Below are 22,992 nucleotides of genomic sequence, written 5' to 3'. Positions count from 1 at the left end.
CAGATGGAGGCATTTGTTATTTGTTAACTCTGGATGTTGGTGAAATGAGCATGGGAGGCTGTAAGGTTGGTCTAGTAAAGCTGGAGGTCAAGCTTGTCAAGAATAGTATCAACCTAATTGTATCATAAAATATTGCCTTACAAGGAGATGAGGAAGAAAGAGCAGTGAAATGAATCCATGTTAAAATTACAAGCATACTTTGCCCAAGTGTGTTCTAGGAGCTTGTAAAATGTAGGTATTGTGTAGCTAATGCTGCTAACATCAATGCACAGCTGTGCTTAGAACCCAAAGCTCTGTGTTTATTGGAAATTCCAGTCTTTTTGTGAGTCTGAAACATGAGTTACAGTTTCTTCTTGAGGTATGTTCTGTAACAGATTAGAGTTGGGCAGGCAGTGGCAGAAACCAAGTTTCTCTTTCAAACTCAAGTAGCAGTGTAGCACAACAGGTTGAGTTTGAATTTGAGTATTGAATTTGCTCAGCAATTTATGGAGTCTGGCTTTAAAGCTTTATTGCTACCTTGCTTGTTTAGTTGTTATTAGAAGTGATGGGCTCCTTAAAATGAGAAGGAATTGTGTATTGAACAGAACTCCCACAGTGGGAAGGGCAAAGAGCAAAGCACATGGCTCTGTATCCCCACTGTCATCTGGATGGGTGTTACAGTGTATTTCACAAGTAAATTGGCAAAGAAACACAATAGGATATTTCTGTTTTCTCCATCCAGATGAGCACTTAGTTTAATCTAACTTCTTCTGTCAGGAAAGAGTATATTTTTGGGACTGGAGAATTTGAGGTGTATCCCCTGAGTTCCAAATCTGACACAACTTTTTAAGCAGGATCCAACTTTCAGAGAAGGCTGGGATTCACCTTTCTTTGTAGCAGCCTTTTTGATTGGCAAGTAACTGGAGAACTATCCAAAACTGATAGTTATTTTTGAAATTACAGACCAGTATCCCTTTTTTTTTTTTGGGCCTCGGGGACACTGCTATATGAATGCTTGAAAGAAATATCAGCTTTCCTGCTTTACTTCAGCAGTGTTGGTGCATGATGTTGAGCTTGCTGCCTGCCCTGTTTAGCTGAGTGGTTTGTTTCCCTCAGCAGCAATAATGCTTCAGAGAGCAGGCCAAGGTTGATGTGCTGTGTGCAGGACTGTTGAGAGGAGCTGTGACGCTCTCCTTGTGTTCTTGCAGGCTGAGGGGGGGTGTGGGTGCCTAAGAAGTTATGTAGCTAAAAATAAGTTCTCATTTAGAAGCTCTTATTGGACATTTGTGATAAATATTTGGGACCAAACTGCTCAGCTGATCTGGTTGCAATGTAGGTGCCTGTGCTGCAGGAACTGCAACTCCCCATTCCCTGGATTATGCTGCTTTGCTCAGAGGGGTCTGACAGCCCCCAGTGCTCTGACAGTGCTGAGAGTTTGTCCTTTCTAATGCTCTGTTTTCCACTTTTGTTCCCAGCAGCATACGGTTCTCTAAGTGGATGGGTGCTCTCTTTTCTTTGCCCGTGGTAACGCTCAAATGCTAAAGCTGGATGCCACAGACCAAGACCTGCATTAAAACACAAAGTCTGAAGATCGTGTTGTAAACCTGCTTGTTTTATATAATCATTGTTATTCAACTTATAGTGTATCTTTTTTGATTCCTTTCATAACACTGTCTTCATACTTACCAATGTGGTTTTATTATCCTTCCTGTACCTTTTTATTCAGAAACTGCCAAGAGTACACTGTTTGGACTAGTCATTGTGGTGGGTTTAAAGAATTAATCATTTATCTGCTAGGTTGTTCTGAACAGTTTTGTGGTTAATACTAAGACTTTGTGGCCTGTTTACAGTAACTGTACCTGTGTTTGCACAGTATTATAACTTTCACCTGCCATTTTAGGTTATTATGTATCGTATCGGTTTTTCAGAACTTCCTCTGTGCTTTCGTTGCTTTTGAAGCTTCATCTCTGGTGATTTGCATTTGTGTGATGTATGAGAAAATGTCAGAAACGCTGATGAGTCACCAGTGGTTGGAAAAAGCTGACTTTTCTAAACGCCGTGCCTTAACACACCTAAACACTCCACACACCAACACCTTGTGTGGATGCCTCTGAGGTTTGGCTTCAGGTCTCAAGAATTGATGGCAAAAATTTGTCACAGGCATTTCTATCTGTCAGCTGAGCAATGGCATGTCCTGATTTTTTTATATATACCATAGCACTACTTTGAAGTTTTGTAATAAATTGTATGAATGTGGAAAACGTTGATTTTCTTTTTGGGGTGGTTTTTCTTGTTTTATTTTGCCTTTTCAAGCTAATGTATGAAATGCTGTAATGGTATTGTGCACAGTGCATATTCAAAGGTGTTGTGATGTTTACCCTGGGATATGAAGGTGTTTTCTAAAGTTTGTATACCTGCAAACTGCATTGATTTCATTTCAAAACAACTTTAAAAGTGTTTTACCTATAAGTTAGGTAGCAAAGCTTCACATCTATTTTTTTCCAAAGTCCATTAAGCACCTACTGATGTCTTTGGGTGGATGAATATCTTGGAAAATCTGATCACACACCTTGCTTTATAAGTTCATGAATGTTGTTATTTCTTTTATGTCATTGCTGAGTTATAGCTCTATTCTGCATGCTTTTGTAGTCTTGTGTGTTTTATATATGCACAAGTGTAAACTACTTTCCAAATATGGCATTGAGACACTTTGTCTTCTGTACTAAATTGGGGTGTCTTTCATGTAATGATTACCCCTAATTTTGCTGTCTAGCAATTTAATCAGGATAGCATTCACAAATGATTGGCATTACTGGGATGCATATTTGGCTTGCTTGGAGTTGAACTGCATAAAATGGACATTACCTTGTTACTTCAGTGGCTGCTGTAACGAAGTTGAAAGAAGAAATGTACTGACAGATTTGCATTCACACAAATTTTCTGCCATTTTTATGAAGATTTGAATTTAACCCTGTCTGTCCAGAGGGCCAAGGTGAGAGATTTAATGGCAAACTTTTTCTCATAATTTGTTTGCTGTTATTTGCACATTTCTTGTTTTTCTTCCAGGATTTTGCATCATATTTTGCAACCCTCTTAATTATGTGCTGTCTGTTTGTGCTTGTGAGAGTCAGGACAGCCACACCCCTCCTGAGAAACCCAGACTTCAGTTGGAGACCTTAGGTACAAGCTAGATTAGCTCTCTGAGCAAAGGTGGCATGAAAGCTTTGCCTTTCAAAGCCACCTAGGACAATGGGGAAGTAGACTCTCAAGAGCATCTAGTCTTTAATTTTATTAAAAACAGAGGAGTTTTTTCTCTCTTTAAAGCAAGGCACCTAAAGTCACCGTCACAGGTCTTGTGTAGGAAGCCTCAGTGAAAAGGTTTTTACTTGGTGATACTGAGTGCTGATTGATAGTCTGTACTTTCTTTGGGTTTGTGCATTCCAGATGGAGCATTTTGGCTCAAAGTTTGAGATCTATTTTAATAATTGTCCAAGAAGGGCTTGTAGAGCTGCTGATTCCATATGTGAGTATTTTCCTTTCAATGTAGTTTTATTTTTTTATGCTTTCTACCACTTCTTTGATCTTGACTGATGTTAGTTTTCAGTTACATTTGAACTTGGTTTTGTTAAAATACTTAACAGCTTACTGGGGGAATATACAGTTGTTAAGCCAAGTCTTTGTACTGTGGAGCTCTCTGGACAGAGGACACTGGCTGGAGCTTTCTGACTTTGCATTTCAGCTCCCATAGGTGTTGGCAGTCCCAGGACCTTGCAGGACAAGTCCCTTGCTCTGAATTTCATCCTGGCCTTCTCCAGACCGACATTTTCCAGCACTGGGACAAAGTGCCCACATGTAAATTTTTAAATGACTGTTCAGCAGGATCAAAGAGCATTTCACTGCAGTTCTTTCAGTCTTCATTAGTTTTAAAACACTGTGGCAGACTATAAAACAACTCAAGAAAGGCTGATTGGCTTGTTGGTGCCTTTAATTGTGGTGCAGAGTCTCTGATGGTGTCAGGCTTTCTAGCATATAAAAACAAGGAAATTTGCTGACAATTACCTGATTCTTTTTTTTCTGATGCTTTGAATCAATGGCTAAAAGTGAGCTCAGGGTGAGCTAATGTGGGTTTAAAATGTATGCGCCTCAGATTGCCAGGCCTTGGAAGTGTCTCCTTGTTTTGTTATGAGGGATGTTTTGAATGAGAAGGTGGAAGAAATGCCAAGATAAATGCTGTGATGACTACAAGGATTTGAACAGTTGGTATTGTGGCATCAGTGTCACATTTGTTCCCAGGCAGGGCAGTGCCCTTCAGTTATGCAGCCATCACTCTGCCAAGCTTATCCTGTCCTGTATTCTGAAGAGTTTCAGGTCTGATCATTTGCCTGTCCTTGAAATGGTGAAGACATGACCCCTCCCTGCAGCCATGGAAGTCAGGGGAAGGATCTGGGTGTCCTTAGTCTTCACATCCCATTCTCCTTTCTTCTCTGCTGTTGAGTTTTCTATGACTTGTTCTCATGTCATGTGCAACTGCTGCTTTTCATTTAAGTTCTCTCTTGCCTTGTCTTAAAGAGTTATGCTGACAGCTTTTACCTAAAATAACTTTTCATATAACCTCTTTAAAAATTTTAATGGAAACAGAGCACACATTCCTACTTCACACAGCATGGTTGCAGTATGATTCAGGACTTCCCACTGTATTTTGAGATGCTAAATCTGGAAACACATTTCCTATTTACTCCATTTGTGTTTGGGTTTTGTTTTTTTTTTAATACTGTATTCGTCCTTCTCGGTGCTGTGTTTCTGTTCGAGAGCAGGAAGTGCTGCCTTTTATAGTGTTTAAACCTTCAGGGGTGTGTAGGGTGGCTGCCGGGGTTATTCCTGCCCATCAGCCGGGCCCGGGGCTGTGTTCGCCAGCCGCTGGCTCGGGGTGGGGCTGGAGGGGGGCATCGCTCCGGTGCTGCGGCGGGCGGGTCCCCTGCCCTGCCCGGTTCCGGCAGCCCCCGGCCCGGCTGTCACCGGCGGGTCCCCTGCCCTGCCCGGCTCCGGCAGCCCCCGGCCCGGCTGTCACCGGCGGGTCCCCTGCCCTGCCCGGCTCCGGCAGCCCCCAGCCCGGCTGTCACCGGCGGGGGCGGGCCCGGGGCGGGCTCGGCTCCCGGGATTGGCGGCCCCGGGCGGCCCCGGCCCCTCAGCGGCGGCGCGGGGCGGCCCCGGCGCTCGCACTCGCTCAGTCCCCCAGCCAGGCTCGCACACACGGGCACGGCTGTCGCTCCGGGCAGGCACCATGAGCACGGCCATGCGGTACAAGAGCAAGCTGGTGAACCCAGGTGAGGCGGCGGGGACGCGCGGCCGCTCCGCCCCGCGGCCCGGCGCGTCCCCCTCGCCTCACTGTGTCTCCTTTTCTCTCCCCGCTGCCGGTTCCCCCCGCGGGCATCCCGCCCTGGCCGCGCCGCCCCGCAGAGGAGAAGCAGGTAGGTGAGCTCGGCTCTCCGCGGGGATGCGGCTGCTACCTGGGCACGGCGGCCGCTTGGCCGCATTCATCCGGGAAATAGGCGCTTTGCCTGCCGCATCCCCCCGGGTTTTGGCTTGGCTTTCTTTTTTGTCGCTGCCTTTGGGTGTGTCGAGCGGGTTCGGATGGAAAAAGGCGGCGCGGGGCTGGCAGAGGCGTTTGGGTATTGGGAGCACGTCTCGCATCCCTCTCCCCTCCGCAGCACAGATGCGCAGACACAGCCCCGCTCCTGCCGCTCCTTGGTGCTGCAGCCGATCGGCACCTCGCAGGCGGCCAGGATTTGGGTGTTAGGAAACATCTGTTTTGCTTTGCAAAGCTAATAGCTATTTGGAGACATGCCTTTGAGTCCTGGAGAGAGAGGAGGGGTGATGCAATCAGATGACATCGACAGGTTTTTTTGTTGTCTATTTGGCATTTGGAAAGATTTAGGATGTTTGAAAAGAAGAGGAATCTTCCTCTGCAGAGCTTGAATGCTTAGGTGAGGGGTTATCAGGGTCCTGTGTGTTCCTCAGTACCCATCATCACGGTATAGGGAAGTCTGCTGTAAAGGAAAGAGCCTTTCTGTCTCACAAGGGTGGGGATGGAGATGATGGTTAACACAGCAGAGCAGTGCATGGGAAGAGTCTCACCCACTCCCAGCCTGGTTTACAGTTGCCTTTGGGTCCAGTCTTTCTCTGAGGCTCCAATTCTGTATGAAGCAAACACCTTGCCTGCTAAGACCCTAGTACTGCACAACCTTTTTGGGCCACAAAAAAAGCAAACTAGCTTTGTAGCAGCTTGGATATTTACCTGGCCATGGCAAGAAATGGTGTTTCCCTATATAATGCAGACTTGGCACTGTGCATTTTGTGAGCTGCTAACTGCAGTGATGAGAAGAACAAAGTAAATCTACAAGTAATAGGATAATGGGATTACCAGAAGCATTTTTCCCAAGGTAGTTTAAATTTTGCTAGTATTTTGTAGTTATTTGTGAATATTGCAATTAATTCTTGTTATATTTCTGGATGAAAGCAATCCAGAATGTGTTCTGACACCGTGGAATATCTAGTGTAAGCTGTGAAGTGGGGAGAAGCTTTGTGACATCCCCCCCAAACCCTGCTGTTCTACAGTTCATGTTTTTAAATGAAGAGGGAAGCGGGTTCTGTACAAGGTTCCTTTCTGTGCATTCCCTAGGGCAAGAAGCAAGGTAGAGATCAGAGGAGTCTGTTGTAGATATTATCATAACTCCTGAAGGCTCTTGTCACACTGCATAGGCAGAAGTGGGCTGGAGTCTGTACCCCAAAGAGCCCGTGTGTGCAGGCCAGTGCAGTTCCAGCTGGGCAGAGGAGAGCTTTCCTGCAGTGTGGAGGAGTGTGTGTGTGTGTGTGTGTGTAACCGCGTGTCTTATGCTGAGTGTAGAGTGGCTCCTGCATGACAGAGCACAGTTCATTATGGGTTTGGGCCAGGCCTGTTACTTGTGGATGGAAAGGGGAAACCAAGCTGTGAACACAAAGCAATCTGTTAAAATTAGACTGAATACACAAAAGTACAAATGATTTTTATTTAGCATTTTTAAGAGCAGGATTCTTCTGCCTGCTCTCAATCTTTTTGCATCTGACAGCAGATAACAATTGAAAGGATTTACTAAGGCTGTAGTTCTTGTCTGAATTGATTTTTAAAAAAATTATTATAAAAGCTGGTTTTTAATGAATATTTGGGAAATAAAGGGAGCTTCTTAGAGGGCAGTACAATAGATTGTATATAAGTAGGGTTGCCTTTGGTAAAGTCTTAATAATATTCATGACTTACAAAGTCCATGGAATGGAACAATGTGCTGTCAGAGAACGTGTGTTCATCCTCCCTCACAGCATGGTCAGGGCTGATGCATTGTCTGCGTTCAGGGTACTCTGATTTGCAGGGTACTCTGGGCTCCTAATTACTGCCATTCATCAGGAAAAAATAACGGGAGATTCTCCAGCTCTCTGATTTCCAAGGAATGACCTCTTAATTACTGAAGTCGGTGGAGGTTGCATCCTGGTCTCTGTGTGCAGAGCATCCAGCCTTCCCAGGGGAAGGCTTGTGGTTTAAGAGCTTGGGCTGGTGTGGAGATCTATGGCAGGTTGCCTGGTGACACCAAGCTCCTCAGTTTTATTATACCTCAGTTCAGCACCTCTTGGAGAGGGATGGTTTCTTTCCTAGTAATTTATTTACCACTGGATCACGAAGAGAATTTCTCATGGTGAAGATGGGTAGGAAATGAAGAAATGACTAATGTCACATGTGCAGAGGAGTAGGCCCCATGTAGGGAAACCCAGCAATTTGTCAAGAGTTTGACAGGGCAAGTACAGCAGATGGGTGCTCTGCCAAAGCCAGAGGTGTTGCTGTGGGAGGAGTAAAGGTGAAACCTTGGGAGTACCTGGTTAAACTGGAGTCTCCTGGCACACTCGTGCAGAACATGCCCCCTAGCTCGTGTTGATGGCTCTGTGTGTGTGTTTGGGGTGTTACCTTGCTGTGTCTCTGAAGCTGGCTCCTGCCCATTCAGGTTCATGTCTCTCATGTTCTTTGAAGTCATTGTTTCTTTTTAAATCAGGAGGATGGGAACCTCTCCTTCCCAAGTTGATCTCTCCCCACCCCATCAACTTGCAAAGTTGTTTGGGTGTGGGAGCAGAGACTATCTGGTGGATCCAGTTCTTTCAGTGGGTTTGAAATTACAGGGCTGTGCCTTTTGCATTCAGTTTAATCTTTTTTTTTTTTTTTTACTTGAACTTATTTTTAAGTGGTCTGCTTGTCAGTAACATATATATGGGGGTCTGTGTATGGAGAAGATGCTGTGCAAAAAGTACTTTGATTGGAGGAGTGGTTTCAGTTTGAGTCATTGAAAACTGAATTCATTGCTCTTATGTTTCAGTTTTTGAGAATCTGGGGTTTATATGTTAAAAATTTACATTCAGACTCCTTTGGTTTTTTCTTATAAAAATGGAGCAGAGATTTCTATCATTCCTGTAACAGCAGATATTGCAACAGCAGAGATGTCTTCTATCTAAAATAGCAACTGTGCCAACACAGAGCATCATTTTTAAGGTCAACTTTCAACCCCAGCCTTGCCTACCAGACAAGACTGGCTGGTGGAAATCCCCCAGTTCCCTGCTAATTTATACTGAACTGCCTTCTCCTTTCCTCTACTGAGCTTATGGAGAAATAGGCCCAGATGGGCTACAGGTAAGTGTTTCTCCTGAAGGACTGAACTCTGTGTAGAGCTGAGACACTCGGGGTAGTTGTAGATACTGCCCATCAACTCAGGACAACTCAGTGCAGGCAGCTGCTGGTGACCAAGAACAGATTAAGAGGAGGGAAAAGTGGTGATTCCTTATGCTTGCCTTGAGCTGGTTGAATATGACCTAATGTGACCTCAGTTTCTATGTAGATATCTATGGGGGAGAATTGATTAACTGAGTTTGGTGAAACATGTGATGAGAAGTATCATCAGAGTGGTAGGTTCTCTTGTACAGGAACTGTACAACAAAAACCATAAGCTACAAAAACATAAGCTACATAAACAACAAACAAAAACCATAAGCTACATAAACAACAAAAAACATAAGAGCTAAGTCTTTACAGAATCTCCCCAAAGTCTCTGCTGGAGTAGCTTGGAGGACTTGTACCTGCACTGTTCCTTTGTAGCATTTCCATCTTTCACCCAAATGTTTTTCTTACAATAACAGTTCTTGTATCTTGTGGCTAGAGGAGCGTTGTTGCTTGTGCAGAAAATATGGAATCTGGAAGGAGAACAGACTACCACTGACTCTTTAATTTTCTCAGAATTAAACCAATTATTTTATAATTGTGATTCTTTGAGTCATTGGGAGCAGCAGTATGGATCTGTGTTCCTGCTCTGTGTCAATTCAGGGTGGTTGTGGTGAGGTGGCTTTTTTTTTTCCCCTCGGAGAAAGCAAAATTATGTTTGCAGCTGTCTAATAGGATATTTCACCACAGCTGGATAGTCTCTCACTGTGTCATAGCTTGCCTGGGTGAGGCTGTTTCTCTTTGACTCCCCACATTAATGTCTCTTCCAACCTCTGTGTTTTCCAACCCTGGTCATGCATCCTGGCTACCAAGATGCGCCTGCCAGAAAGGGAGTAGCAAATTAGTCACAGAATCTGGAGGTAAATACTAGAAACACTCTTAAAGCAGCACATCCCTGCTTGTTTTTCTGATGTCCCAGTGTATCTTGGCCAGACGCAACATAGGAGTGGAAGCTTTTACTTCTCTGTGAAAAGCCTTGTGTGTTTCATTCATTTATTTTGGCCCATTTCAAAAGACAGTATTGGTGCCTTGCCCTCAGAGCTGGGCAGAGTCTCAGGGCTTAGAACAGTGCTGGGAGCGGGTGGGACTGCAGCAGGTCAGGAGGTTCAGCCCTGTCTGTCCTTCTGCTGTGCATCTGTCCAAACAGCCTGGCTGCAGGAGGCCCTGTGTCACAGATGGGCTGGGCTGGGCTGGGAAGGGAAGTTCATCCTGGGCACTTGGACTTTTTTTTTCCCATTCTTTGTCTGGCTTGGCTACTTGGAAAAGGGCTGTAAAAAGAGGTGAGTGCATGGACTTTGTGGTGAAACAGAACCGCTGGAGAGCTGGGCACAGATTCTGTCTCCTGCTGCTGTCTCTCTTCAATTATTTATGCTCCAAATGGATGAAACAGTTGTGAGTGCAGGGCTGGGGAGAGGATCAGCAAGTACCAATCTGCAGTTTATGGAAAGGAGAAGTAAATGCTTCCTGCACAGGATTTTTGTCACTTCAATTTCCCCGCTCAGTTACTTGTGCTCAACTCCAAAATTCTGCTGCACTTGTGAAAGTTGTGCAGGGCTGTTCCAGTGCTCCAGGCACATTAACCAAATGTGTAAGTTCAACAGAGTTAGGGCTTGGTCCTTGCTGATATTGAGGGAGTAGGAACAACCTCCATTTAACCCCAAGAGATGCTGGTGACACTTGTTCAGCTGCTGGGTTCCAGACTGCTGAGGCTTTCAAAAGCTTGCAATTGCAGAGGGGGAAATGTTGCTGCCATTTGAACAAAGGAGAAGCACAGTCCCTGGATGCTTTTAGTCTCCAAAGTCAAGGAATCTCTTACAACCAGTTATGCTCTCAAAAAATGTTACTGGCTTAATAGTCATGCTGTTCTTCATTTGATGGTTCTAGCAGTGAATGTAAGGGGCTTGTGTTGTGACCTGGAAAAGTTGAGGAATCGCAAGTCAAGAGAGGGAAACAACTGGTGGAGTTCAGTGTCTTCTAGAACCCATATTGCCCAGTTTCAGTCTAAGGTGCTGTTCATTAAATACCCAGAGAAATGGACATCTTGGAAATGCAGAGGAGATTCCATCTCAGCCAGCTGGTTGGTTGCTGTGCCAGGCCAGGCTGGGTGCCTGCTGTGTATCTCAAGAGCTTTGCCAAATTAGTTTTAAATGTTCAGTCCAAGGGGTTTCTCCAGCTGTTTTGGGACACCCCACAGTGGTGGCTCCTGTAACCATGCTGCAGTTACTGCTCATGTGTGCTGGAACCAAGCCTGGGGAGCTCAGCTCCATCCTTAGTACTTCAGGTACCTCTTGCTGAGATACCTCTTGGCTAAGCTGAGAGAATTCCCCTCCTATTCTTGTTCCTCTTCCAGTTCAAGTGGCCTCTGTGTTGCCTTTTTTCTTGGATAACAGAGCATGAACTGGAGGGTACATTCTTTGCTTACCTGTAGAGTTTTCTTTCCTGACCAACACTAAGTGTTTGTCCCCTTCTTGCCCAAGGCACAGGCTTCCCTGTTACAGTGAAACCACACAGTGAAATGCTCTACTCATAAGAGAAATGTGGGGCACCTCTAATACTTGTGTGACTTCATAAGTTTGTGAAGTGTATGCAAGAAGTTTCATACCATACTGGAATAATTCCCATAAGGGCTGGATTTTGTGTGTGTGTGTGCATGTCTACAGTGTGGTTAGCCTTGAAGCACAGGAAAAAATGCTTGTCTGCTGTTACACATTCCTTTCTCCCAGAGATTTGTCCCTGGAGCTGTGAAGAGGTTTGCAGTCATCTTGTTCCCACAAAAGTGTTCAGGAGCTGGATTTGTGTGTGGTGGTGGGATCAGATGCCAGAACATATGCTCCTCATCAGTATGTATGTGTGCTGCTGTTCATCCATGACTTGGCTTTCCAGAAACACTCTTCAGCATGAACAGGGGAAGGCAGCACTGCACGCTGAGAGGGAAGACTGGGATGTACAGTGCTGACCACAGGGGCTGGGCTGCAGGAAGGGGAACAGATCTGCTGCTTCTGACTTAAGTAAGAGCTGTCTTTGTTTTAGGACTGAATAGGGTGATATTCTTCATTCCTTCTCTTTTGTATTTCCAGTGCATTAATTGAAATCTGTTATGACCTGCTAACATTCAGCTCTAGACTGCTCTCCCTTCCCTCAGTCCTCACTCCCTGCTGCAAGGCTGGTACCCAGCAGCAACACAGCAGCCAAGTGCTGGGGGTGGCTGGAAGGCAGTGTGCTGAGAAGATGCAGGGACTGTTTTGCTAATGAGCAAAGCTTGGCTAAGTGTTGGCCAAGAGCTGAAGAGGAAGTGAAACCCTGCACAAGCATCTGCAAGGGTGTAACGCCAAGAGGGGGAGGAGAATTGTTTAGTTTCTGGCTTAAGTACAACTGTCCAGTCCTGAAATCAGAAGAAATAAGAGAAGTTGAGTTCTGGAAGAGGGGTGTAGCTGTGCTGGGCAGGACAGTGCAGGGATGCTCAGGGTGGCAGAGACCTCTCTGGATACAGCTGTGGAGCCCTTGGCCTGCCCCAGCCTGGTGCTGTGCCATGGCAGCCAGGGCTGAGGGAGGCTCAGAGTTAATGCTTGGAAATGTAACACTGGGGAATCTTGGGCTGTGGTTCATGCAAGCCTGGGGCTCTGTGGGGTGTGAGCCAGTGTGGTTTTAAGTCAGTCAGAGGTGGGAAGCCCTTACCAGAGTTAACTCGAGTTGTTCACTCAGCTCTTCAGTCCGGGCTGTTTCTGGGCTGATGGCAGAACAGCCGTGCTCACCCTGCCCTGACTCCTGCTGGGGAGGGAGGGGCAGCGCCTGCCTGGCCCTGCCTGTGCTGTGAGAGCCCTCGGTGCCAAGGAGAGGAGACCTGGACTTTGTGAGGCTCAGCCCTTTGCTCTTCCGGGGATCTTGGGGAGTGCCTGTTTGTCTTCAGCTCGTTATCCAACGTGTCCGGGTGTGTATGGGGCTGGGATGGCCCATCTCTGCCTGACCCCACCCGAGGCACTTGGTGCCATTCTCTCAGAATGACTCCTGGCAGGGAAACTGGAGCTGAGAGTGCAGGCTGAGCAAATAAACCCCGGGATCATGAGTGCTAGCTCCTGGAGAGAGGCCATGAGGAGAGAGCCCGTCCCACTGACCTCTGGACGTTGTCAGTGCAGAAGCAGGGAGGGGAAAGAGATCCACTCAGCTTGTGGGAAAAGAGGCTCCAAGGGTTTAACATCTTCCCTCTGCTTTCTGTAGGCAAAGCCTGTGGCAGTGCAGATGTGGCTCCAGTGATTACGTTTCATTTTTTCTTGCAGACCTCTGGTGCATGAAGCTGTGTGAACACACATGAGAGCACAAGCCAGGCCTTTTACTTGCTATAGTTTGTATTGCAATTATTTTTAAGGTTACTTCCCAGGCAAGTCACTTTGCTTTCAGCTTTTTGTAATGTCTCCTCACTGTTTCCTCAGCGTGGGAACTATTTTAATCCTTCCTGATGCACTGAGCTCATTCTCGCTGTGATATGTACACACAAGTAGTCTCTTTAGATCCTGCAGTCTTACATCCACTTTTATTTTCAAATAAATTACATACTACATTAATTATATATTCAGGTGAAATTGAGTCACAAAGGCATCTACCTGCCCTGTGTACAATCCCCTTGGCTGTGCTTTCTCTTTGGTTTGAAGTTCTCCTGAGTCTCTGCCAGTGATATGAAGTCCTGGAAATGCCCATCTGAACCAACAGTAATTTCCCTCTGCTCAAGGCCTGCTGTAAAAAATGTCAGGGAGATTTATGGCCTTTAAGATTCTATAGATTCTCAGGGGTTCCTGCTGCTTAGGGAGTTTGGTGCCAGCTGGGGTCAGACAGTAATGGAACAAGCATCAGAAGCTGATATTTGCCCTGTTTTGTAGGCAGTGGGCTGAATCAAGGCAGCAGGAGTTCATTCAAGAGATGCAGCTGGTCTGCAGCAAAGCCTTGCCATGATTGCACAGGGCCAAGATGAGCAGGAATGTGTCATTGGGACAGTGAGAGATGCTGTCAGGGCTGATCTCTTGTCTCCTGGCCATTGTCCTTGCAGTCCTGACTCTCAGAGATGGTTTCTGTGATGCAGCTGGAGCAATGCACTGGAGCTGTAGCAAGCAGAAGAGAAACTGCTTGTGTCCCATCCCAAGGTTTATACCTGGGCTGTTCAGCTGTTTTAAAGAGCTCCCCTCCCCTTGAAAGGAGGCCTTGGCAGCACATGTATTTATGAGGGAAGTGGGTATTGGGGAGGACAGTAATTTAGCAGAAGTCTGTACTTTTACTGAGCAGTTAATCCAGGCACATGCTTGGGGAGCACTCCAGGGTCACTGAGCAGCTGGGACCCTCTGGATCAGCCCTGGTTTGCCAACAGCCCTGGGGCTGACACTTCAGAGGCTCAGGGCAGGCCCAGGGAGGTCAGTGAGTTAGAGGCCTGTTTGCTGCATACCCCACATCAGTGCCACATGGACCTGCTTGGGACCCTGATCACCATCACTGTGCAGCAGGAGTGTGTCCTCCTGTCACCTGGATAAGCCTCATCTGCCCTGCCCCACCCTGCTTGGCTCACACCAGGTTCACAGCACTGGATCTCAGAGCAATTTGAGTAAACCAGAAGCAACTGGATGGAGCCCAGTGTTCCTGTTCCTCAGTGCTGGCTCTGTTCAGCTGCCAGTCGCCAAATGCACTTGCATGATGGCATTATTTGCACCATCTCTCATTAATGTCAGTGAAAGCCTTTCTGTTTGAGGTGCTGGGGCTGCTCCTCAGCAGCTGCTCACACGTTCCAGCCAGTGCCAGGCGTTTTGCTGCCTCCTTTGAATGCCCAGTGTCCTCTGAACATCTCCCTGCTCCTCCCTGGTGGCACTGTCATGGGCAGGTGTCAGGCAATAGCAGAATTGTTCTCTTAGTAAACAAGTGATGGTGTAATTGGAGCTGCCCCTCATGTGGCAGCAGTGCAGTGTGTGCATGGGGTTGCTAATGAGGGATGTCATGGGGCTTGTTAGTTTGAAAGCTTAGTGAGCCATCTTCTGTTTCCCTGCAAAGTGTGTGGATGCTCCTTCCCATCAGCTGTTCCTGTGCTGCATCTTGCACTTGGGTGTGTTTGGTGCTGCAAGTTAGAGCTCACAGCACATATTGGGCATTGTGGAGGACTCAGGTCCCATTTATCATGACATTAATGGCAGTGGACATCCAGGAAATGTCTGGATGAGACCACTGCTCTCCTTTCCTCAGATACCCTGTGTGTGCTCGAGGGCTGAGCTTCCTTGTGGCTCCAGTGAATCCATGTGTGCTGGGTACCTAGAGTTTGTCCCTTAGCTGATTAGGGATTTTCCTTCATGAGAAATAACTATTTTTCTTCATTATTTTTCAAAAAATAAAATAATTAGGGTATCCACCCACCTCTTGGCTGGCATCCTGCAGTAATAGGCCAGCATGTGTTTTCTTCAGAAAAGGAAGCAGGTCTTGCTTTGTATTTTCAAGGCAATGGTTTATAAATGAGCCTGGAAAGCCTGCAAGGGGCAGTGGGATGAGAACCCACACAGAGAATAAATCTGAGAAAATAAATCCCAGAAAATGCATCCCGAGAGATCATTGTTTGGCCTGGCAAGTCAGAGCCCAGGCTAGAAGCCCAGGAGAACCCCTCCTCACTTTGCATGTGATGGTGGTTCTAGCTTTGCTTGAAGATAGTTATCCTTGGATTCCTGAAACCCATAAAGGTTTGACTTCACGCTGTGCTGCACGTCCTAAGAGCCATTCGTGGGTGTCTAATTTGATTTTGCACCCAGTTCTCGTCAAAGGGCTGCGAGTGACAAATTACTCTTGGCCTGTTGTGGCTGTCACTTGAGCTGACATTGCAGGGGGTGCTGGCTCTCTGCTAACCCATGGACTGAGCAGAGCATTCCCCACCCTGCCTTGCTGCTCTGCCTTACCTACATGGCTGTTTCCATTTCCTTTGGGTTGCCTTGTAGGAAAACACAGCCCAGCAAATGCAATTTTTTCCACTCCATTGCTTCCAAGTTCTTTCTAACACTGTGTGTTGCTGCCCCTTGTGTGTCCCACAGCCACAGCTTTTGCAGTCAAATGACTTTCTGTCTTCTCTAATATCTTTTTAATCTGGTTTCATTCTGACTTCTAGAAATCCAATGTAATCATCTCAAAGGTGACATCTTCATGAACTCTGCTATTCCAGTGTCTGCTATGTTAGCGTCTCTCATCTTACATCTCATGTACTTCACCATTTTTGTTATTTTCAGATGAGCCCAGAAAGAGACTCATGAAATCAGCAATTCTACAGAAAAATTCTCAGGAGGGAGGATTCCACCATTATCTGTTCCTTACAATCAGGACTCTATTATTGAGCTGCTGATAATGGTTTTTCTACAGGGCAAGTAGAGAGTACATTGATGACTCTGACTGGATACAGTGGAAATCAAGACTGAAATAGCAGCAAAGGCCAGTGTCACAGGGATGTTATCAGCAAAGAACAGATGTTATGGAGAACTCTGTTTGTTCAGTGGTTGGGCTGTGGTCCTGATGCAAGGACAGTAGTTATTCAGCATGGGACACTAACCTTTTGTGATTGCTTTCTCTCTCAGTTTTTAAGGGAATAAATTGTTATCTTAAGGTCGAAAGGATTTTAGGTGGTGTAGAGAATGCACTTTTGAATGTCTGTCTTTTAATAATCCTCTGCAAGATGTATGACTTTAGTGTCTGTCTCTTGCAGTCCAGCTGGGTGATAAGGTTTGTTCCTAAGGCTATAATTTTTTGTGAGGAGAGGGGCAAAATGGCAGTCTTAAATTCAGTAGAAAATACCATCCCTGAGACCTTGTCAGGACTATACTCGTATTCCACTTCTGTCCTGGTCAAATTGGGTTGCCTGGTCTGGCTGCAGTATTTTATACTGAATTATCAGTGGTGAGATTTGGCAAAATTGCAGAGTTAGGTTATAAACCCAGTGCCTTTTTTGGTAAGATCACAGCAGCTCTGATCTTCTTGTTCCAGTATGAAGCTCAATGGGGCCTTGTGGCAAGATGGCAGTTAGTGAGTGTTTGCATGGCAATGGTGTCTGTGGTGCCTCTCCTGGGCCACAGCCTTGCAGTTTCCCACTGTGCCAGTCCAGGAATGTGAGCTGTTCCTGCCACAAATGAAGTGATCCTGCTTGCAGTGCCTCTGAAATTGTTGGCACATTCTGGATTAACCAAGGAGCTGACACATTCCTCTGGTCTGGGTCGGTGGTGTGGAGATGAAAGGCAATGGGCTGAAACATGAGCATTCCCACAAAGGCCATTGTACAATGCAGTTGTTTAAAAGGCAAATTTTTTAGGCAATTTGCAATAATAGGAACCAAGGGACAGCCTTCTTTTAACACAGATGAAAGTGCCTAACTCCTTTGAAACTGAGGAGCTAGATACCTCCTGGATTTTTATAAATTTGGCTCTGGTGAGCAGCCTTGTCACTGCTGTTCCCCCTCCATCCCTCTCTGATCTAAGCTGCTGTGTAGCAAGAGCTCTCACCATCTCCCATGAGGAGGCTGCTGCTGCCTCGGCATTTACACACCTGGTGCCAGGCTTCCAGCTGCCTTTCATGTGCTGTGGTCCATGGATTAGGTCCAGGAAAGGGCTTGCTGAAGGAAACTACTGCAAGAGGTATGTTCCAGGCTGCTCTGAATGGCCCTTTCATCTTTGCCTCAAAAAAATCAGTGAGAGTTGTAGCTCTGTGAAAGGATCGTGGCTGTGCTCAGGAGTGACAGACCCATTTAACATTTTGGTTTCTGTATTGGAACTGAAACTTTTACAATGCTGCTTCTATTTTAGGGATCTGTTCAGCAGAGATGTTCCATTGCAGATTAATCTCTTAAGCTCATCCCACCTTCTTTTGAAAGTTGTCCTCTTTATTTTCCTTCAGACTTCTCCCTAAACCCCTCCTGTGTCTCCCTGGCAGGAGCTGGCTAGTGGACAGCCACTGTTTATCTCAGTGGCTGTGCTGCTTCCTGACTGCTCTGTGTGCCTGGCAGTTGTTTTGTGTGCTGAGCACGGGCCCTGTGTGGCTGGGATGGCCCCTGTGCTCCAGCTCTGCACCCTGACAGGGATGTGCTCCCTGGGAGTGTGGAGCTGGCTGCACTCTGCTCTCTGGGTGACAAATGCAGGGCTGAGGAGCCAGGCACTGCACTGCCCTGAGGCCTTGTGCTCCCATGTGCCTGTCTCTGCTTTACCCAGACTTCTCACAGCATGGAAAAACTCACACAGGCTTTGCTCTTGCAGATCTTTTCTTATCTTTTGCAGTGTTGGTATCTTTGCAGGCGACAGGAACATGGTTTGGAGCTCTCCAGGGTGTCGGGGTGCAGGGTGAAGAGCATGACTCTTCTTTGGTGCTCACCAGCACTGGATCCTTAAGGGCTCAGCAGACAGCAGGGCAGGTGTGGGTGTTTGTAGTGAAATTCTCTATGCTCAGAGGTGATGGAACTGAACCCAGGAAATAACAGCTCTGTCTAGAGGCATTTCTGTCTGGAGGCCATGATTTTTAGGGAGACACAGCATACTTTGATGAAGGAGTGGCTCTGCTCCCCTGTGAGTCAATCACACCACAACTAAAGCTTCCCAGAGGCACTTGAACCTCAGGATTCCCCTTTGCCCAAATGTTCAACTTCAGACCTGTTCCTTCCATGTCGTGGTTGGTGTTTCTCAGGGTGTGAAGCACTCCCTGCTCCACTCATTGCTGTTGGAGCTCTCCCACTGGGAACTCCCAGGCGCTGCTGTGTGGAAGCTCTGGGGTTCCTCACCTCCCCACCAAGGCAGCCTGTCTGTTGGACAGTCACTTCCCTGTGTTGATGGCTTCTGCTGGCATCTTACCGAGTTACAGGTGGGAAGCCAGAACTGGCAGAAAGAAGCTGGTGGGAGTGCAGCCAGGTGGGAACAGCCTGCTGCTTCCTCTGCTGAGACCTTTTTGTCCTGCAGTGTATTTATTCCTGGTCTATGCTGAAGAGGAGCTACCTGAACAGCCCAGGTCTGTGCCAGGGGTTGAGAGAGATTCCTTTCTCAGATGTCCACTCCTTCTAGGAGGTCTGAAGCCCACAAGGAAAGAAGGTCTCACTTTCATTGCAGTTTTGGCTGGTTGTTTGCCTGTGGAAAGAGGCTGAGGAAGCAAGTGCTCCTTGGGAGATGCAGTCATGCTGTACTTCTCCTGCTGTTCAGCCCCAAGGTTGTTGTGTGATCCAAAGAAACTCTCACAAGATTGGCAGCACACACAACCCATCTTCCATCTGCTTGAAGGAGGTCTAAAATGCCGCAGCATGTGATGGATAGCTGCACTCAAGCATGTTCTGCCCCTTGTTCCTCTACCCACTGCATTTCAATAGCTCTTCCCACCCTGTGGGGTTGTGCCAGGGGCTGCTGTGTCACCAGTGAGGCCAAGGCCATGTGCATGTGTGACCTGCATTGGATTCCAAACAGGGTATGGATCACAGCAGCTGTATTTGCTGACAAAATGGCCCCATCCAATGGCTGCCATTGCAATGAGACTGGGAGTTCTGGAAGAGACCCACAAAACCTGGGTGCCTTCCTGTGGTGAGCAAAGTCTGGGGTGAGAGGAAAAACCCCTGACTGTGTATATGACAGTGATGTGTGGTGGCTGTTACTGCCTGAGGCACTGCTGGGTGCTGCAGTCAGGTTAGAGCTTCCAGCAATGACACTCTGATTCATCTGTGGTCAATGTGTTTTTAAAGGAATGCCACTGAACTGTCAGTCTGCTTTCTCCTGGCCAAGTGTGACCACTGCAGGGCTCTTTTCCTTATGACTCCCCCATGCTGGTGAGCTTAATTTTCATTTTCCTTTCTCAGTCTGCTTCCTTAGGCATTTGTGCTGTCTGATCCAGGTGGGAGAATCCTGCTCCCACCTTGGCCAGTGTGGCCACTTGTACAGTGAAGAATGGGGCTGTGCTGGAGAAACCACAGGGTTGTGGGACTGGTGCTCAGTGCTGCATTGCCAGTACAAACCATTTCCAGCCCTGTGTGTGGGGAGATGGAGTTGGGCTGCTGCAGTTGGAGCTGGCACAAGGCAGAGCAGTGTGGCTGGGCTCATCTGACAACACCAAGCTGTGATTCTTCCCCACTGCTCTGCTTGGGTTTGGATTTGGGGATTTGGGGGTTGAGTGTAGTCCTGTGCAGCTTGTGCCATGCCCTGCTGTTAATTCAAAGCAGCTTCTGCCAGATTTGTTCTTGCAGGGGAAGGAGGGAGGGTGGAGGTTTCGGGTGGCAGTCGACTGGGAGGCAGAGATAAATTAAGTGTTGAGCTCTTAATGGGGAACATGCTCCATTGGTTTGAGTTTCCCTCCCCACCCATCCCACTCTTTTTAATCTGTGGCACAGTCCTGGGAGCAGTTTGAGAACGGAAGTGATTTCAGACTGGAGGTGACCTCATCTGTCTCCAGCTCTGAGCTGGAGCAGTGTTTGGAGGCCCAGCCAGAGCTTATGGTTTGAAAGATGCAGGCAAGGAGCTGAGGCTCCAGGAGAGCCCTGTGCCTCCTGCCCAGTGCTGTGCAGCTGTGTGAGGGGGTGGTAACTGTGATGGCTGTGGGGATTTTTATCTTTCTGTTCTCATGTTTCTCCATGCTAGAGTGGGGGGAAGTAGGAAGGAGAAGCAGAGTCTGAAAGACACAGCTGGACATGTCACATATCAGAGCAGTTAGTTCCTGGTGAGAGTCCAGCCCTGTCCTGCAGGGTGCTGAGCTGGGCCCAGCTGGAAAACACACTGCTGTGGGGAAAGGTGCATGGATGGAAGAGTCCCTGCTGGGTTCTTTGAATTTGAGGCCCCTGTGGATCAGCAGAAATGGAGATGAGAGCCCTCCTGGAGGTTTTGCTTTTTAGGACCCAAGATGACAGTGAGAAATCTGGGAGATTTGAGGATCTGGAGCATGGGGTGGGAGCCAGCTGGGGTACCAGCTGCTGGTCCAGATAGTGATGAGGAGCACATGAGACCATAGATGCTACTTGCAGAAACTACCAGATAATTCTTCCTGACATGGAAAAAGGCCCTTCCTACTGACTTGGTGTCTGCTGTTTTGAGGTGGCCAAGATTTTCTGTTGCACAGCTGGAGCCTGGAGTCCTTGGACTCTGCTGGAGTCCCCCAAACCCAGCTCTGTTCTGGATGCAGGAGCTGGTCTGCCAGGTGCAGCTCTGGACTTCATAAATGTCCATGTTTTTCAGTAAGGACAGCTTCCAAGTGCTGTCTCACAGGCTGTGTGGGGGTGTCCAGCCACTTCCCCTTGAGCTCAGTTGTCTTCTGGCTCCAGCTCAAGCTGAAGAGAAGCTGGGCTGTGGTAGGCTATGGCTGGGAAAATAAAAGCAGTCTTTTCTCATGTCTCTGTGGCTGTGTGGCTGCAGAAACTCCCTGTAGCTGGGTAGGCAGTATTGAAAGGAAATAAATTGACTGGAAGAATTTGCTTTTCTCTTGGCCTTGTCCCAGGTGGCATCAAGACTCTTGCTTGGAGATAAATTTCCCTCCCACCACTGCTAAATAGGGAGAGTTTAACCATTCATGGGATCTAGCAAGAGAGTTTCCCCAGCCTTCGTGCCCCTCTTCCCTGTTGCACTGGGAGCAGAGACTGAAAATGAATCCTGTTGTGACCATGTCACAGTGGGGACAAAAGTTTGCAGACTTTCCTCCTTCCTGCCCCAGCATTGTCTCCATGCCTGTATGTGATGAAACAGTCCCAAAGTGCATAGACAAACAGGTATTTTGTGTTAAAAATGCCCCTTTTTTCTTCTCTGCCCAGCATCCCACAGCTGTGCCCATGACACTGAAGGTGACTGGTGCTGGCTGGGTTACAGAGGAGCTCTGCCATGTCTTTGAGGAGGAGTTTGGGTCCGAGGAGCCCCAGGAGAGGTTTGTGCTGCTGTCAGTGGTGACACGGTGCCAGTGCTGGCTGCCTGCAGGCCTCAGGACCTTGGCAGCCCCCTGCATCTGCAGCCTCTGTGTGTGAGCCCCAGCAGCATCTCAGAAAGGCACCATTATCCCCAAGCCTTGCCTGCTGTTGAAGTCAGGAGGGCACAATAAAGATGTGTCCTGGCAGCAGCCTGGAGCGGGCTCGTGTGCCAGGAACAGAAGAGGTTTTGTACCAGGCACTGCTCTGCTGGGAGGTTTGTCAGCTCTGGAGGTGGGATGGTAACTCAGGGCTCTGTGCCCGGCCCTGCTGTGCTGCTCAGGGCCTCCCCTGATGCAGGGCAGGGTCATTGGCTCTTCCTTCACTGGGGGAGGTCTTGGCAGCAGATCCTGCTTGCCTGAGCACTGCTCTGCCCGGTGGGCTGGGAGCTGCAGGAGGCAGGGCTCCCCTGGGCTCTGTGGCCTGGAGCTGTGTGTGCTCTCTGCAATGTATCAAATCCCCAAGAGCAGCCTCAGGGTGACTGGGACAGGGCTGTAATGGACCAGGATGGCAGTGTCACTCTATCTGGAGCTCTGAGGAGAAATGTCTCCTGGGAGGATCTCAGCAGGGCTGAGTGGGACAGCTTGACAATATGTGACAGCAAAGCAAAGGCAGATTGGAGAAGCAAGGGAAGCTCCTGTGCTTGGGCTGTTAGACCAGACACACGAGGTACAGGAGGATACACTTTAGAGAATGCTCTTTTCCAGCTATTGGGAATGGACCTGAGGTCTGGCTGCTCTCCCACCTCTGTCTGCAGCATCAGTGCCATTGTTGTGGGACTGAGCATGGTGGTGTCTGCCAGGTGATCCAGAACTGCCCTCTGCAGAGGGGCTTGGTTGGAGCTGAGATAATCAAAACCACAATGGGGCAGAGAAGTTGGTGATGGGATTGGGGCAGTGAGACAAGATCATGTTGGGAAGGATCCCTCTATGGAGCTGTGTAGGATGTTTCAGGATTTTGGTTTTGTGGCAGTTTTGTCCAGGCAGTTGCTGCTACTGCAGTATCACAGGGTGTTGCTGTGTTTTGTTCATGCTATGTCCTGATATTCCTGATATTCCATCCTTTCTCACCTAAGAGCAATGTTCTCCAGGAACATTCAGTTCTGCTCTCTCCAGTCAAGACTAGGAAGATTTTATTGTGAAGGAAAGGAGAATTTAAGATATGTTCTGCTGCTCTCTGCTGTTTTTGTGAGTCCACCACAGGCACCAGATCCTCCAAACAGAAGGAATCTCTGAAGGGAATTGCAGGGCCCATGGGCAGGCTGAGAGGAGCATAATGTTTCTTCTGGCTCTGAAAAAAGTGTGCTCAGAGAGGAAGTAGCAAGCAC

At 47.7% G+C, this 22,992-nt stretch overlaps 2 protein-coding genes across 3 annotated transcripts in view; both read left to right on the top strand.

The window, feature by feature from the left end:
* LOC131090998 (septin-2) overlaps positions 1 to 2,241 on the top strand; it is a 33,779-nt gene extending 31,538 nt beyond the window's left edge. The window contains exon 13 of one of the 2 annotated variants that reach the window (XM_058036766.1): positions 1,458 to 2,241. The gene's annotated coding sequence lies outside the window, so the exon portion shown is untranslated. Of the gene's footprint in view, positions 1 to 1,454 lie in introns of both variants that reach the window. The other variant, XM_058036767.1, reaches the window with a different exon arrangement.
* Positions 2,242 to 5,423: 3,182 nt separating this feature from the next.
* Positions 5,424 to 22,992, top strand: part of SEPTIN5 (septin 5) — a 38,871-nt gene continuing 21,302 nt past the window's right edge. The window contains exon 1 of the mRNA XM_058036765.1: positions 5,424 to 5,447. The gene's annotated coding sequence lies outside the window, so the exon portion shown is untranslated. The remainder of the gene's footprint in view (positions 5,448 to 22,992) is intronic.

The sequence above is a fragment of the Melospiza georgiana genome, chromosome 18 (genome assembly GCF_028018845.1).
Source record: "Melospiza georgiana isolate bMelGeo1 chromosome 18, bMelGeo1.pri, whole genome shotgun sequence".
Classification (NCBI taxonomy): Eukaryota; Metazoa; Chordata; class Aves; order Passeriformes; family Passerellidae; genus Melospiza; species Melospiza georgiana.
Note: the sequence above shows the minus strand (reverse complement) of the source record. Positions and strands in the feature narration are given on the sequence as shown.